General features: G+C 45.0%; 1 long non-coding RNA gene across 1 annotated transcript in view; it reads left to right on the top strand.

The window, feature by feature from the left end:
• Nucleotides 1-16507, top strand: part of LOC127009356 (uncharacterized) — a 69769-nt gene extending 53262 nt beyond the window's left edge. The window contains exon 3 of the long non-coding RNA XR_007761889.1: nucleotides 16119-16507. This is a non-coding gene — a long non-coding RNA (uncharacterized LOC127009356). The remainder of the gene's footprint in view (nucleotides 1-16118) is intronic.
• Nucleotides 16508-17067: the final 560 nt, after the last annotated feature.

The following is a 17067-nucleotide window of genomic DNA, read 5'->3' as shown; positions in this document are numbered from 1 at the left end:
TTATTTTTCTCTATTTTTATCTTCTTTTTCTACCACCATCCTTATCTTTGCCTGCTTATCTGCCTACCTACCTACGTACCTACCTGCCTGCCTGCCTACCTGATTGCTAACCTACCTCCCATTCTCTTCCTTTCCAGCTTCACCTCTCTGCCTCCCTGTCTACTTACCTACCTCTCTCGCTGTCCTACCTGCTTTCCTCTTACTTTATATCTTCTTTTTCCCTCTCTCTTTCATTCACACCTTTTATTTTTTGGGGGGGAGGGGTAGGCAAATTGTCACCTTTTAATATAATGCTGTAAAGTAAAACGCAGCTTTCAGAAATGCTCTTCGAATGTTTTGTGGCTCTGTTTTACGTTGAGAAGCATGCAAATTGATCTCGACGTATTTTTTGTCCCTCTTTTATTCGTCAAGTGGCATACAGTTTGTCCTCGCCGAATGTCTTGTTTCCCTTTTCTACGTCGACCGGTATTCAAATTGTTCTCGGCGAATGTTTTGTTCCCGTTTTGTACGTCGATTCAGATTGTTCTCGCTAAGTCAGATCCTTACCGAGAACGAGTCATCATTAGGTCTCTCGTTGAGGGGATTACGTGGGAGGTGAATAACGTAATACGGAACTAAATTATGTACATGTGCGAGGCGATGAACGGTTGACGGGGGAGAAGAGAGAGAGAGAGAGAGAGAGAGAGAGAGAGAGAGAGAGAGAGAGAGAGAGAGAGAGAGAGAGAGAGAGAGAGAGAGAGAGAGAGGACTCGAAAACAATACTCAAAACTGCAAATAAATACGACAAAAAACAATAAAGCAAATAAACCATAGAAAACGATCAAATAGTAACACACACACACACACACACACACACACACACACACACACACACACCGTCTCGCCCTCTCACCCAGTTAATTACTCTACCTAACATTAATGAGGGTAATAACAACAAGGTGTACACACTCGGGCGGTGCGGCATTACCGTCCCGGGCTCCTGATTGTAACGAGGTAATTACTCCGTCAGGCGGGTTTTTTTCACGTAGGAAATCAGAAGTGTCAATCAGCTCGGGTGATTAAGTAATTTGAGCGAGAAGGTTGTGTTGCGTTGGTGCGGGAAGAAAAAAAGGAAGAGAGAGAGAGAGAGAGAGAGAGAGAGAGAGAGAGAAGGTGGGAACGAAAGGATTAAGTGAGTTATATATACATGATTCAGTCTTTATGTCCGCCACCACCTAATTGCCGCCCCGAGTCCCCCTCCCGCGGGCTGGCCTCGTCTTGGCCTCGGCGCCTCCCGCGGGTCCAGTCGGCCCTGAGCGGCGTCTCGTTACTCTCAAGGTCACTCACGCCGGTGGCTCGCCGCACACCGCAAGGGGCTCCCGGCACTTAGTGCACACACACACACACACACACGCACACACCCTTGTTGACTATTACTTCTAAAATTATATTATAACAGGTTACCACGATCCTGTGATGTACTGTAACGAGTACAACACTGCATCATGTTGAATGACTAGTAAACTAATTTCATGTGAGTCTGGAAATGAGTTAGTCATTTCAGTAAAATCATTAAGTTTTATGTAAATTATTAGCATTCACTTAGCGTTTACTTCTCAGACGGTTGATTCATGGCCACCTTCCAGGAAGTATAACTGCAGGTAACCTAATTTCAGCTTCCAAACGAATCAGTATTATTTGTGAGATACGTTAAGTTACCTCGCGTGCCAGACACTCTAGTCTAGTTGCTGCCCCGCCAAGCTCAGATCAGACGATGAGTGACTTGCCTCGTCAGTCATGGCAAAGGAACGACCAAAACTTATGCATAACTCCTGGCGTGTAAACTCACCTTCCTTGTGGTTACCTGTGCCCTAAGGAATGTCACCCCCGAGGTCACCAACAGTCAACAGGTCCCTTCTGTCCTCTCTTCCCTCGGGCCCAACACCTTCCCCCCCCGTCTTGCCAGTGACTTTCCACCGCCATCCTAACCTACATCATCATCAATGCCAAGTAACCCTTCCTCCCTGCTCTCCTTCCCTCTCCTCTTGTCCAGTTTGCCTTCCATCACACTAGATTGTGGAGTCCATAATTATATATTTAGCGATGCTCTCCACCCTTATCCCGCCCTCACAGCCTCGCGTCACCTTTCTGCCACAGCCCCGCACTCTTCTCCTGCCCACAAGCTATCAACACGTCCATGCCTTCAAACAAACACACACACACACACCTCTTCCCCTGTCACCCTCCCCACCCTCTCCTCCTCCCCCTCGGAACACACGGAAATTGGTTGTGTTGTAGCTGAAATAATGTGTTTTTATGACTCAGTTGGGCTTCATCTGGCTACCGACTCATGCTTCCGGGACACTCAACCACCACCCCTCTCCCCAGCTCACCTCCTTCCCCCCTTCACCCCCCTCACCTCCCCCTCTCACCTCACCCCTTTTCACCTTTTCAAATGAACCTCGTCGGTGCAGTGAACCCCATGCGGTCACCCACTTCGCCGCTCCAGCGCTCTAAAAGGTTCGAGGCTTCGTTTACGTAATGAGATTTAGCGCGTGGCTTAAGTGGTTCATTACTGGACGACTCCCTTTTTTCTGCTTCATAGTAAGGAGGATAAGGATGCAGCGGCGTGGACGTGAGGGCGGTTCATTTTATCAGGGTTCGGATGTTGTGATTATCGGGTGGTTTAATGGTTCGTTGGCTCGGTGTCTCGGTGAATCAATTGGCCGCTGGTTATGAATATTCGATCACCCGACGGCTTAACAGTCCAGTGGTTCACGAGTTTATTGCTTGAATGGTTCGCTGGACCCATAGTTTGGTAGTTTAACAGACGAATGCTTCGGTATTACAAAGGTCTGTGAGGGGTCAAGGGAAGAAAACAGGCAGCCAGGCGGGTAGATAGGGAGATAAAAGGAAGGTGCGAGGCAGGTAGGTAAGGTAGACGGGTGAGAAGGTGGTGGTGAAGGTAGATCACTGGGTTGCCGGGAGATTGATGGGAAAGAGCATTTTAAGGAAGTACAGAGAGAGAGAGAGAGAGGAAGCGAACAAAGACCAGATAAAGATAATGAGCATTCCTCCCTTTCCTCTCTCATTACCCTTTCTCTCCTTCCCCTCTTTCTTACCTCTGTCCCTTCCCCGTCTCTTCCACCCTCTCTCATTCCCTTCCGACCTCTCCCTTCCCTCCTGTTATGAGGCGCTTCCCTCTTCCCTCTGGACAGGTGCCAGTACTCTCTCTCTCTCTCTCTGTACTTCCTTAAAATGCTCTTTCCCATCAATCTCCCGGCAACCCAGTGATCTACCTTCACCACCACCTTCTCACCCGTCTACCTTACCTACCTGCCTCGCACCTTCCCTTTAACGTTGTAGTGCGAGAATGGAATAAGCTTCCACCATCAGTGGTCCAGTGTAACACGATTGACTCCTTCAAAAATAAGCTCGACCGTCACTTCCTTCAACTTAATATCAACTAGAGCAGAAATGCAACGTTTTGGAGTCTTCTGATTAATGTAAAATCACTTAGGTTTAAGGACAGACCACCAAGTCTGGACCATGGGGTCTGTGTGGTCTGATTTTCTATGTAAATCTATGTAAATCTCTCTCTCTCTCTGTGTCTGTGTCTGTGTCTGTCTCTCTCTCTCTCTCTCTCTCTCTCTCTCTCTCTCTCTCTCTCTCTCTCTCTCTCTCTCTCTCTCTCTCTCTCTCTCTCTCTCTCTCTCTCTCTCTCTCTCTCTCTCTCTCTCTCTCTCTCTCTCTCTCTCTCATACTTGACCTTGTTATAGCGACCCAAGATAACCTAGTCAGTAATGTCACGGTAGGAGAACACCTCGGTTCCTGCGATCATAAACTAGTGCGCGTTGACATTAGAGCTCAAACATCGGTGACTGAAAATAAAGTTAAGGTGCCCAATTTCAAAAGAGCCAACTTCGTAGAAATCCGACGAAAACTAATAGATATGCAACTATCAGATGACGGCAATGCAGAGGACGCCTGGCTAAACTTTAAAAATCACTTACTCACTCAGCAGGACACATTTGTCCCCTTGTGCGAGAAGCGAATTAACACTAATAAAAGTCCACCTTGGTTTAATAGCGAAATTAAACACTCAGTCAAGGAGAGAAAATTGTCTTACAGGTTAAAGAAAGACCAAAGCACGCCCGAAAACATTAGACTTTACAATGATGCAAGGCGACGAGTAAAAAGATTAGTGCATCAGGCAAAGCGTAGATATGAAGTAAATATTGCAGCCAACTGTAAATATAATCCGAAATCCTTCTTCAGTTACATAAACAACAGAAAGGCGATCAGAAGTGGAATTGGACCTTTAATAAACAGCGACGGTGCACTAGTGACTGACAGCCAACACGTTGCAAACCTATTAAATAATTACTTTTCCTCGGTGTTTAATAATAACAGTCCTCCCACCACCACCACCAACACCAGTACTAATGTAACTCCCGAGCATGCATTGTCTAACTTTGAAATAAAACCCGATGAAGTCCTTAAAGCCCTCAAATCACTTAAAACAAATAAAAGTCCTGGACCTGATAAAGTATATCCAACTCTGCTGAAAGAAACAAAGAGCGAAATACTCTCCTCCCTCACAACCGTATTCAATATGTCCTTGCGACAAGGCATTGTCCCTTCAGATTGGAAAAAGGCTAACGTGACACCGATTTTTAAGAAAGGAGACAAAAAGTACCAGGTAATTACAGGCCCATTAGTCTAACTTCGGTTGTAGGTAAGCTACTTGAGGGCATAATTAGAGACAAAATTGTGAGTTACCTTGAAAGCCACTCATTAATTTGGGACTCACAACATGGCTTCCGAAATAAAAGATCCTGCCTATCAAATCTATTAACCTTTTATAACGACCTCTTCACTGTTTATGACGTAACCAAATCACTGGACGTAGTCTATCTTGATTTCCAGAAAGCGTTTGATAAAGTCCCGCATCATAAATTACTTTACAAATTAAAACAAATAGGTATTGACGGTCAGGTAAACCAATGGATCGCGAATTGGTTGAGCAACAGACAACAAAGAGTAGTGATTGACGGATTTAACTCAGAGTGGGCGCCTGTCACTAGTGGCGTCCTCAGGGCTCGGTTCTTGGCCCAGTGCTCTTCATTATTTACATCAACGACGTGGATGTTGGACTCAATAACCGCATTAGTAAATTTGCAGACGACACAAAGATTGGTAACTCGGTTCTCACTGACGAAGACAGGCAAAGCCTCCAAGAGGATTTGCACAAAATTTCAGCTTGGTCGGATAGATGGGAGATGCCCTTTAACGTAGACAAGTGCCAGGTCCTTCAAGTTGGAACGAGGAATAAAAAGTTTGATTACGAAATGCGAGGCGTTAAACTCAAAAGCGTTCAATGCGTCAAGGACTTGGGGTCAAAATCGCGTCTAACCTCATATTGTCACAGCAATGCATCGATGCTGCAAATAAAGCGAACAGAATGTTTGGCTTCATTATAAGAATATTTTTATTTAAGAATAAAGATTTAATACTCCCGCTCTACAACAGTTTAGTCAGACCCCACTTGGAATATGCGGTACAGTTTTGGTCTCCCCACCATGCAAAGGATATTGCTAAATTAGAAGGTGTTCAGCGTCGGGCAACGAAAATTATCCCTTCCTTGCGCAACAAATCCTACGAAGAAAGGCTTTCTACCCTTAACATGTTCTCTCTTGAGAAACGTCGCCTCCGAGGAAAACTGATCGAATGTTTTAAAATACTTAATGGTTTCACGAATGTAGACAGATCAACATTGTTTATGATCGATGACACTTTGCGCACGAGGAACAATGGCGTAAAACTCAGATGTAGACAAGTAAATTCAGACTGCACCAAATTTTTCTTCACCAACGTTGTAGTGCGAGAATGGAATAAGCTCCCATCATCAGTGGTCCAGTGTAACACGATTGACTCCTTCAAAAATAAGCTCGACCGTCACTTCCTTCAACTTAATATCAACTAGAGTAGAAATGCAACGTTTTGGAGTCTTCTGATTAATGTAAAATCACTTAGGTTTAAGGACAGACCACCAAGTCTGGACCATGGGGTCTGTGTGGTCTGATTTTCTATGTAAATCTATGTAAATCTCTCTCTCTCTCTCTCTCTCTCTCTCTCTCTCTCTCTCTCTCTCTCTCTCTCTCTCTCTCTCTCTCTCTCTCTCTCTCTCTCTCTCTCTCTCTCTCTCTCTCTCTCTCTCTCTCTCTCTCTCTCTCTCTCTCTCTCTCTCTCTCTCTCTCTCTCTCTCTCTCTCTCTCTCTGTGTCTCTCTCTCTCTCTCTCTCTCTCTCTCTCTCTCTCTCTCTCTCTCTCTCTCTCTCTCTCTCTCTCTCTCTCTCTCTCTCTCTCTCTCTCTCTCTCTCTCTCTCTGCATACGGATATATCTTTCATTAGAAGCGAAAGTTTACCAATATTGGGGTAATTAAAATAAAAATACGTATATGTGATTTTATCAAGCACAGATTATTTAATTTTCCGGCACCGGAGATTATATTTCTACCTTTTTATTAATTCTATGCTGCATATGAGAGAGAGGGACATTTTTTTTTTATTATTGTATCGGGACATGACATATAACACACACACACACACACACACACACACACACACACACACACGTTTAAGACTCCCCATCCGCACACATAAACACGATAAACACCCCTACACATCCACACACACACAAACCCAAACTCCTTATCCAGACAGACACACACACACACACACACACACACACACACACACACACACGCACACTGACACTTCCCCCTACCCCCCCACCCCACCCTCCACCCCCCCACACGGCCATCAGGAAGTAGGGCCTCACCTGCCTCACCTCACCTCTTTGTTGACATCCTCTTCCTCCCCGCCGCCGCCGCCACCCCGGTACGCGGAGTCTCGTCCTCTTACTCAGCGGGGCGGCAGATGCTGTTCCTCCCGCCCATTGTCGCCCGCCGCCACAGGAAATAGTCTTGTAACCTGTGTCCGGTGCCGTGATTGTGGGCGTGGGCGTGTTGCTGCAGGTGTCGGGGCTGCGTGTGTGTGTGTGTGTGTGTGTGTGTGTGTGTGTGTCAGAATTCTCTCCCGAGTCGATAATCAAGAGAAAGTTTCGCGGTATGATTTAGTTTATGTGTCCGGATACAACTTTTGCTTCCTTCGTTTATTTTATTGACTCCATATTGTATCCTTTTTATTTTTTTTATTTTTTTATTCTTTGTGTTCTTTTTACTCTTTATTATATATGGTCGTGCTTGGAGAGTCTTGCTGGTAACTGAAAGGCGGATAGAAAGAGAGAGAGGCGGTGTACTCTGAATCAAATTATTTTTCTATTAAAACAAATTGGATTAAATACTAACGCCTATTTTTTTTAAAGCGTCGTATTAGTATATTAGCAAAAATGTGGCTGTTTTATCTTATTTTACCCGTTTTTCACTGCGTGGTTATTTGGTTTTATTGGTTTTTATATCCCTTTTTACGACCGAGTTTGTAATATGTCGGCTTAATTCTGTGGAAATCCAACACTTTTAACTAACTCCGTCCTAAGAGTGGAATTAAAAAGCCAAACTAACCACATGACTGTTAATAAGTACTAATACAACGTTTAAAAAATGTGGGGTATGACTCAGATTGTCCCAAAGAAACTTATCCATCCATCCACTCATACACACACACACACACACACACACACACACACACACACACACACACACACACCCGTCATCCAATTATTTGCAGCCACACAAACTCTCTGATAACACAGGCTACTCTCCATTTCCCTTCTCACCCACGCCCCTCATCCACACAGACTTATACTACAGACTCATCCATTCACTCCCTCATCCACACTCCTCTCACCACAAACGCACCCAGTTAAGTCCAGTCCTTCAGTCTCCTTAATTCAGTCACACACTCAGCCATCCGCATCCAACAGTCATTCTCATCCAACTATCTCCCTCACATACTTGGGTAACTCACTCCTCTCATCCAGTCACGCACACACATACCAACACACCCTGATTTCCCACATACACACGCACAAAAACACGCAAGGCCATCCATACTGACTCATACATACTGCACACTCCACACTCCCACGGGAACACACACTTACATCCACACTTTCCACAAGCCCACACACCCACACACTCACTTTCATGCTTAGGAGTCCCCATCCACACATATAAACATAATATATACCTTCCATATCCACACACACAAACCCAAACTCCTTATCCAAACACCGAAACTCTCACGTACCTCACCAAACTCCAACTCCACCTATCCACACCCCTAGAAACATCCTCATACGCCTAAGACTTTGCATCCACATATACAAACATAATATACACCTTCCATATCCACACACACAAACCTAAACTCCTTATCCAAACACTTATACACTCACATACTTACCCAGACTCCACCGCCACATATCCATTCACCCACAAACACCGTCACACCATCCAGACGCCTCATTGATCCATCGTCCCCCGCCTCACACCCACACCCACCCACCTACCTGTCCCGCCCTCCACCCCCACACATGTACCCACACTGGATTTCTCAAGCCCTCCCCGACATACCCTCTTAGCATTTATCAGCATCACAAGCAGCGGTAGCAAAAAAGAGAAGTTGCCAAAGTTTGAGCCGTATCATATATATAAAAATACCACTGATTTTATAGCTTGGAAATAAAAGGAAGAAATATTTATACCGCTGTGAAGTGGATAATAAGATTGCAGGTTTAGTGTTTGACTTTCTTTTGCATTGACTGTTTCTCCGTCGCTGCCCCCGAGAGTCGTATTCCGTCGATATTTATTCCGGCAGATAAAATCGTTCGTCCATATATAGAGTCGAGACACTGTTGATTCATCTCCGAGCCTGACAGTGGCTTTTAAACCTCGCCTACTGTGGGAGCGAGATGGAAGGAGAGAGAGAGAGAAAGGAAGAAAGAGAGAACAAAAAAACAACGCTTAATAAATCCAGATAGGTAAATAAGCAGATAAATGGATACGTAAATAAACCGGTGCGGTGCCAAAACTGTACATGTTGCTAGAGGGGAGGATAAAGATGCAAATGCACGTTGATGAAGTTTCCAATAGCGTCCTTCAGGAGGATCGAAGTGTGTTATGTGGGCCGGGCCGGAGCATAAAGCCAGTGTCGAGGTGGATCTCCCCGCCGCCCGCCCAGACACACGTATGTAAATCTATCCACTATCTCCTACTTAGTATATTTTATTGCAGTTTTATCCTCCTGTTACATATTCCGGCTCTCAGACGCTAAGGACCGGCTGTGTTGAATGGCAATGAGGAAGAGCTACTGTAGTGTGTGGTGTGTTTGAAAGCTGCCTGTGTGTGTGTGTGTGTGTGTGTGTGTGTGAGGGGGGGGGGGGGGAAGGGGGGGAGGACTTAAGGCTCTGTCAGTGGCCATTCCGCGACAATGTAACGCAATCAAGTTGGGAGGAACAGATACAAGACAACATTAAATAAAACAAAAATAGAAATAATAAATGAAATACTATAAAAGAAACACTGCACGAAGAAATAAGTAATGCACAGACAACATCACTGAAGACAGGAAAGAGCTGAATATTCATAACAGACACAAAAACCCGTTCCCACTAGTTTTTTCAGCCTCCGTCAACACCCCAAACAGGAACACAAAATTAATTAGCGTCATCGGCCGGGCCCCGCCGCACCAAGGCTGTGTGACGCCACTCATCCTTCCTCCGTCACACCTGCCGCGAGGGGGAGGAGGAAGGGGGAAGTACCAGCGGCGAAACATTCAGGAAGTTTTCACAATGCTAATATTTCCCAGCTCGTGTGCTTGGCTCTTCCTGCGGGCGGCGGCGGCAGCGGCGGCGACGGACGTGTCTGTATGTACGCACACACCCAGAGTTGACAGACTCATGCATATGGATCTCGGTATTTATCACTTATTGTTCCCTTATTATATATGAGGGACGAGGAGGCTCAGCGCGGCGGATGGCCTTCAGGAGTTATACGCGGATATGATGTTTTTACGGAGTGCCAAGTTTTCCCTACTCGATAAGACCGTCATGCGAGGCTCCTTTACCCTTCCTTGTTCCCTCCTCCTAGGCCTCTTGGGGGCAGCTTGTCTCCTCCCCGTAAGACTTTTAAACTGACGGTCATTTATTAGGTTTGAGGCCGCAGCAATCTCTAGACGCATTGCCCGGCCATGCGAGGCAATTAATGGAGGAGTCGGATGACGAACGGGACAAAGAGATTCAAAGAAAGGGGCAACCCAAACAGAGGAGGGGCGGAGGCGGCGGCGAGGCAAGTTTTGGGAGCCACCGGAACGAGGTCAAGCGAATAGTCCGGGACGAGCGTGAGCCAAAGAAGCACATAATAAGATAAACGAATTCAAGAATGAAGGAATAATGACACGGGGAGGGTGTATATGGATAAAGAAGGGCATAGGAGGAAAGAATTACCCGGGAGACGAACAAAGGAAGATGAAGAAAAGATGCTGGGAGAAGAGAGAGAACTTCAAAGGAAGAAGGGGAGGAGAGAGTTGTGATAAGGTGAGGGAAGTAGCAAAGAGGAACGTCAGAGGTGGTGGTGGTGGTGACGGCGCTTCTCATGACGGTGGCGTGGGTACAGGGAATGACCGGCGAGCGAGGTGACGAAACAGGGTGGTGGCGGCGGCGGCGACCAGCAAGTATCGACATCGGTGGTGCGGTTGTTATTATTCTCTGCATGGGAGTCACGGATGAACTCTCCCGCTGCCGTGGGGTCATGCAATCTGTCGCCCATTTTGTTGCTGGTTTTGGCTCACGCATTCAACGCAACGGCACGCGGAATAAGAGCCGCGGCGGAGTCTATTTAGCCGTGCCTACCCGACCTGAGAGCCGGCGGCGGACGTTCAACTCGCCGCGGCACAGCCCTGGCGTGCCGGACTGTTCCTGCAGCTTCACCGCACCCGGAACATGGTGAGTGAATAAATGACGACCGTCTAAAATAAACTATGGGGATGGAACCGCAGAGAGGGCAATTTTACGGAGAAGCAGGGCGTGCCTTTCAGTCTGTCCGTCCGCCTGGCTAGTATCCCTTCCCCTCTATTCGTCCCTTTCACCTCCACCTCCTCCCTCATCCCTCACCCCAACCTCCGGAAATTACAGACACCGCCCTCCCCATTACCACTACCATAACACCATTTTCTTCACTATTACTCCCGTGCATTAGCTATTACATCGTTATTTTGACCATTACTGCATTAAAGTCATCATAGGACCCGCACCATCATTATTACTCAGCCGCCTTGGCAAGGTACGCCATTATGCCGTCACCTTAATTTCCACGCAACCACTACGTCACCCTTGCGTCATAATGGGTGACCGCGGGCTTTCACTTGGGTAACATTGCCTACCCAGCTGATATTTACCTTTTTATGGGCGTAGCGCAACGCAACGTGGTTTAGAAAAAAAGAAATATATATTATGTGTATGAGTATGGACTGTGTGTGTGTGTGTGTGTGTGTGTGTGTGTGTGTGTGTGTTAGTGTGTGTTTGCGTTTTTTTAATGATGCATACAGTTTCACATTCTATGCTTTGATGTAAATGCCCGGTCATCACTTACTCACATCAACGCGTAAATCTAATCGTGAACCAAAACAAAAAAAGTTGCCTACTCCATCTTGCGTGGTGGCGCTGAGCATGGGAACAAAAAGTAAATGCTACAAAAAAAGACAAGAAAGGCAACCAACGTACATTGAGAGCAACGTACAGTGTGAGCAGCAAAAAATAAATTCTACAGAAGAGATAAGAAGAAATTCAACCAAAGGACACATCGAGGACTGAGGTAAACGTGTGAGGATCATTGGTGTCGTTGTTGTTTGTTTATTATACTCATTCTGAGGTACTAGAGCGGGCAGTGGGAGCAGCAAAAAAAAAGAGTAAATGCTGCAAGGAAAATAAGAAGAAATACAACTAAGGGACACATCGAAGACTAAGGAAAATGTGTGGTGATCATTGGCGTCGTTGTTGTGCTTACATATTTTACTTCTTTTTTGGAAGGTACTGAGCAGCCAAAAAAGAAATACATATATACTACAAAAAAGAGAAAAAAATGCAGCTGGCGGACACCTTGGGTACTAAGGAGAATGTGTGATCGTTGGCGTCGTTGTTGTGTACATTTAACTTCTTTTTTGGAGGTACTGTGCAGCCAAAAAAACAACATATATACCACAGAAAAGAGAAAAAAATGAAGCTAACAGACACCTCGGGTACTAAGGAGAATGTGCGATCGTTGGTGTCGTGTTGCGTTTGTTTATTATACTTTCTTTTGAGGTGCTGGAGCGGGCTCGGCTGGAATATTTATCGTCGGCATAGCGGCGTTCCCTCGGCCTCAGCGCCTTGTCACCGTCCATCTTTTGCCGCAATCACACCACTCAACGCGCCATTACCCGCGGCATCTCACCAACACCGCCACTTAAAGCAATACATGTTTAACCCCTCTTCCTCCTCCTTGTTCCCCCCTTCTGTTCCTCCTCCTCCTCCTCCTCCTCCTCCTCCTCCTCCTCCTGTTGCTGCTCTTCGTACTTTTCCTCCTCCTCTTTATCACCACCTATTACTCCTCTCAGTGTTCCTCCTTCATTTCTTCTTCCTCCTCCTTATCCGTTTCATCCTCCTCCTTCTCTTATTACTTCTACTACTACCATTATACCTCTTCCTGCTTTTCCTCTTTATTCTTATCATCATCATCACCATCATCATTATCATCCTATTCTTCATCATCTCCCTCCTGCTCTCGCTCTTTCTTCCTGTTTTCCTCATCATTATCATCATCCAAATCCTTCAACTGCTCCTGCTACTCTGCGTGCTCTTTCTCCTGCTCTTTCTCCACCGTATCCAAATCCTCTTCCTGCTCCTACTCCTCTTCGTGCTTTTCCTCCTGCTCATCCTCGTCCTCACCACCCTCTCTCGGCCTCATGAGATATATCAGGCAGTGTGGAAGCCGAGCCCCGTCTGAGGCCAACAAAGACACACTAGAAGCCGCGCTATTCCCGGCCGCCGCACGGAAGACTCTCGCGTGTGGTGGGCGCCGCGGATATCGGGAAGTCTCTTGGAATGCAAATTGACTCGCTTGTATGTTGATCAGTTGCTGGAGTGAAGCAGAATAGTTGATGGTTCGCTTTGGTTCAAGATACTACTAGAATTGAGCTTAACATCGACAGTCTAAAAAGGAAGGGTTGTAATGAGTAATGGCGAGCGAGTGAGTGAGGGAGTGAGTGGGTTGGTGAGTGGGCGGGTTGGTAAGTGAGTGGGGCTTCTGTGCTTCTGCATCAAGGACACCTTTGGTCGTCTCGATAGGAAGTCATTTGCAAGTCGCTCTTAATGTGTGTGTGTGTGTGTGTGTGTGTGAGAGAGAGAGAGAGAGAGAGAGAGAGAGAGAGAGAGAGAGAGAGAGAGAGAGAGAGAGAGAGAGAGAGAGAGAGAGAGAGAGAGAGAGAGAGAGAGAGAGAGAGAGAGAGAGTGGCATATGTTCATTTTCCTAAGTACCTTTAATTACATGCACCTGATTATATGACCATGAATTTAATAACTAACCTTGGCATTCCTTAACACACACACACACACACACACACACACACACACACACACACACACACACACACACATGTCCTCGTTCAAGCCTATCACTCTCGCCTCTTCTCAGCCTGTGACTCATTAATGGCTTTATCCTGTAAGTTTTACGACGTACATACGTATATTATCCCCGCCACCACCACCACCCTCCTTCCCCACCACCACCACCTTCACCACCATGACCACAAACACCACTACGAACAAATACATACATGTACTCCTTGCTACTACCACCAACACTACCAATACTACTACTACTACTACTACTACTACCAATAGGATTCTTTTTCCCTTTTGGCCTTAGAAAACCGCAGCCATAAAACCGAACGCGCAGTGGTAGAAAACTGAATAAAAACCTCGATGCCAATAAAACAGAGAGAAGGAGGGAAGGAGAAGGGGAGGGCAGGGGAGAGGAAGAGGGGGTTGAGGGCCTAGGCAAAGATACATCCCCCGCACCCCTTCCGTCCGTCCATGGGTCTTCTCCTCTTCCTGCTTACCTGTTGACTCGTTCTCGTAAAATCACCGAGCAAACATTCATTCCTCGAGTATTTCTTTGTTCCGAGTCGAGAAGGGAGTCTGAACCACAACGATGATGATGATGACGATGATGAGTGGAAAATACAGAACGATGATGGTAATGATGATGATGATGATGTTGGAGTGATGATGTTGCTGCTGAAAATAATGTCTGGACCACGCTGATGATGACGATGGTGATAAGAAAAGGAAAAAAATGGAAAAACTGAAACGAAAAAAAATAGTCTTGATAGCAATGAAGACTTAGAAGAGGAGGAGGAGGAAGAGAAGAGAGAGATGAAAGGAAAGGGGATAAAAGAGATAAAGAAGATGGAAAACCCTAAAATAAAATAATAAGTTGGCCTAAATATCAATAATGACATGAGTATAGGAAAGGAGGAGGAGAAAAGAGCAATGAAAGGCAATGAAAGGAAGAAGAGAAAGAAGCAAGAGAGAAGGATCAGGAAGATTGGAGAGATAAAGGAGATGGAAAACCCTAAAATAAAATAATAAGTTGGTCTAAATAGTAATAATGACATAGGTATAGAAAAGGTGGAGGAGAAAAGAGCAATGAAAGGCAATGAAAGGAAGAAGAGAAAGAAGCAAGAGAGAAGGATCAGGAAGATTGGAGGAACAAAAAACAGATGGAGAACGATCACGAGGCACACAGGAGGAAATAATAAACGGCCGACAATCAGAGAGGCAAACACTGGTGCGCGGGGATCAGTTTTCACCTCGGACCAAAGGCAGCGGCGGCCGATACGTTTTAGCAGAATCCGCCCTTTTTCCCCTCATGTGTACGAAGACCAAACGAAGGAGCGGCGGGAATTATTAATGGTGTTAGTCGCTGTTCATCTGTTTGCGCATTTGTTGTTACTGCAGGGGCTCTGTCAACAAGTTTCTCTTTCTTTTAGTCTTTATCTCTCGTTCTTTCTCTTTCTCATTCCCTCGATTTAATTCTCTTTTTCTCTCGATCTCATTCTCTCGATCTCTCTTCTTTTCTCTCTCTCTCTCTCTCTCTCGCAGTTCTAGGTATTGTTATATTGTCTATTATTGATATTAGTGTATATTTTCATATCTTTTTATTTCATTACCGTTATTGTCATTTTTTCTTCTTTTATTGTTGTTGTTATTATTATTATTATTACACACACACACACACACACACACACACACACACACACACACACACACACACACACACACACACACACACACACACACACACACACACACACACACACACACACACACACACACACACACACACACACACACACACACACACACACACACACACACACACACACACACACACACACACACACAAAGTAATAAGAATAGGAATAAGAACAAAAACCGAAGAATTTTTTATTATCACACAGTAGTAGTATTAGTAGTAGTAGCACACACACACACACACACACACACACACACACACAAACACACACACACACACACACACACACACACACACACACATTATTATTATTATTATTATTATTATTATTATTATTATTATTATTATTATTATTATTATTATTATTATTATTATTATTATTATCATTATTATTATTATTATTACTATTATTATTATTATCATTATCATTATTATTAGCTACCATTAAAACTTTACTATTATTAATCATTAGTAATGGCATTTTACTTTTGTTCTTACAATATATATTTTTTTTCACTGCATATCAAGTTTTCTCTTGTTTTTGTGTTCCTCCTTTTTCTTCTATCCTCCTCCTCCTCCTCCTCCTCCTCCTCCTCCTCCTCCTCCTCCTCCTCCTCCTCCTCTTCCTCCTCCTCCTCATCTTACTCTTCCTCCTACTCCTCCTCATCTTCCTTTACCATTCTCTTCCTCCTCCTCCTCCTCCTCCTCCTCCTCATCTTACTCTTCCTCCTACTCCTCCTCATCTTCCTTTACCATTCTCCTCCTCCTCCTCCTCCTCATCCTGTTCCTCCACAACTGTAACACAAACTTATATTTGCAGCTTTTTTTCTCCAATATCAACTTACTTTTCTTCTGTCCTCGTCTCCGTCGCTCCTACATCCGGCCGGTGAATTAGCGGCGTCACATTCACTTATCCGGCGCGTCCTTCTCCCGGGGCTGAGGGAAGCGACCCTGTCTTTCCAGTCCTTCCTCTGGGCGGGAGAGGAAAGAGCGTCTCATCGCTGGTAATTTGAAGTGGGAGTCTTTCGATTTCCTTCGCTCGCTCATTAGAGCATTACAAGTTAATAGGGTGATATGTGTTGTGCCAAGGAAAAAATGTCTCTCCATACCTCTGATCCTTGTTAATTCGAATACATGTTTCCGTTCTGCTCCTTCATTATAGCACTAAAATGAAAGATGATTTGCATTTCGTTAAGAAGAAATCTTTATCCTATTATTTCTTCGGGTTTTTTTTTCTTCCTATTTTGTTGAAGTCTCGAAAGAGTGATGCATATTGTACCAAGAAAACATTGACGTTACCTATTATGACTTCTAATTCTTGGTGAAATTTTCTCTCCTTTGCACACTTATTGTTGTCTGCGGAGGAACGAGGGTGATGTATGTATATTGTCATAGGAAAGAAAACTCTGTATTAACCCCTAACGACTGCTAAGCCAAAGTGGAGTTTCCTCTTTATCCTGCATATTAATCATAGTAATCAAAGGAAAGAGGTTAATGTATGTATATATGTTCTGCATTAACACCTGACGTCTGTTAATTGAAAGTGGAGTTTTCTCTCACGCGTATAATTTAGTTGTAGTAACCAAAGGAAAGAGGTTGATGATGTATGTATATAAGTTCTGTATTAACACCTGACGTCTGCTAATTGAAAGTGGAGTTTTCTCTCTCGCCAATACTTTATTTATAGGAGCAAAAGGAAAGAGGCTGATGTACACTCTGTTGGGAAAAATGTTGGCCGTTTCCTTTGATGCTGATTCGAAGTGACGTTT

This window comes from Eriocheir sinensis, chromosome 40 (genome assembly GCF_024679095.1).
Source record: "Eriocheir sinensis breed Jianghai 21 chromosome 40, ASM2467909v1, whole genome shotgun sequence".
In the NCBI taxonomy this organism is placed as follows: Eukaryota; Metazoa; Arthropoda; class Malacostraca; order Decapoda; family Varunidae; genus Eriocheir; species Eriocheir sinensis.
Note: the sequence above shows the minus strand (reverse complement) of the source record. Positions and strands in the feature narration are given on the sequence as shown.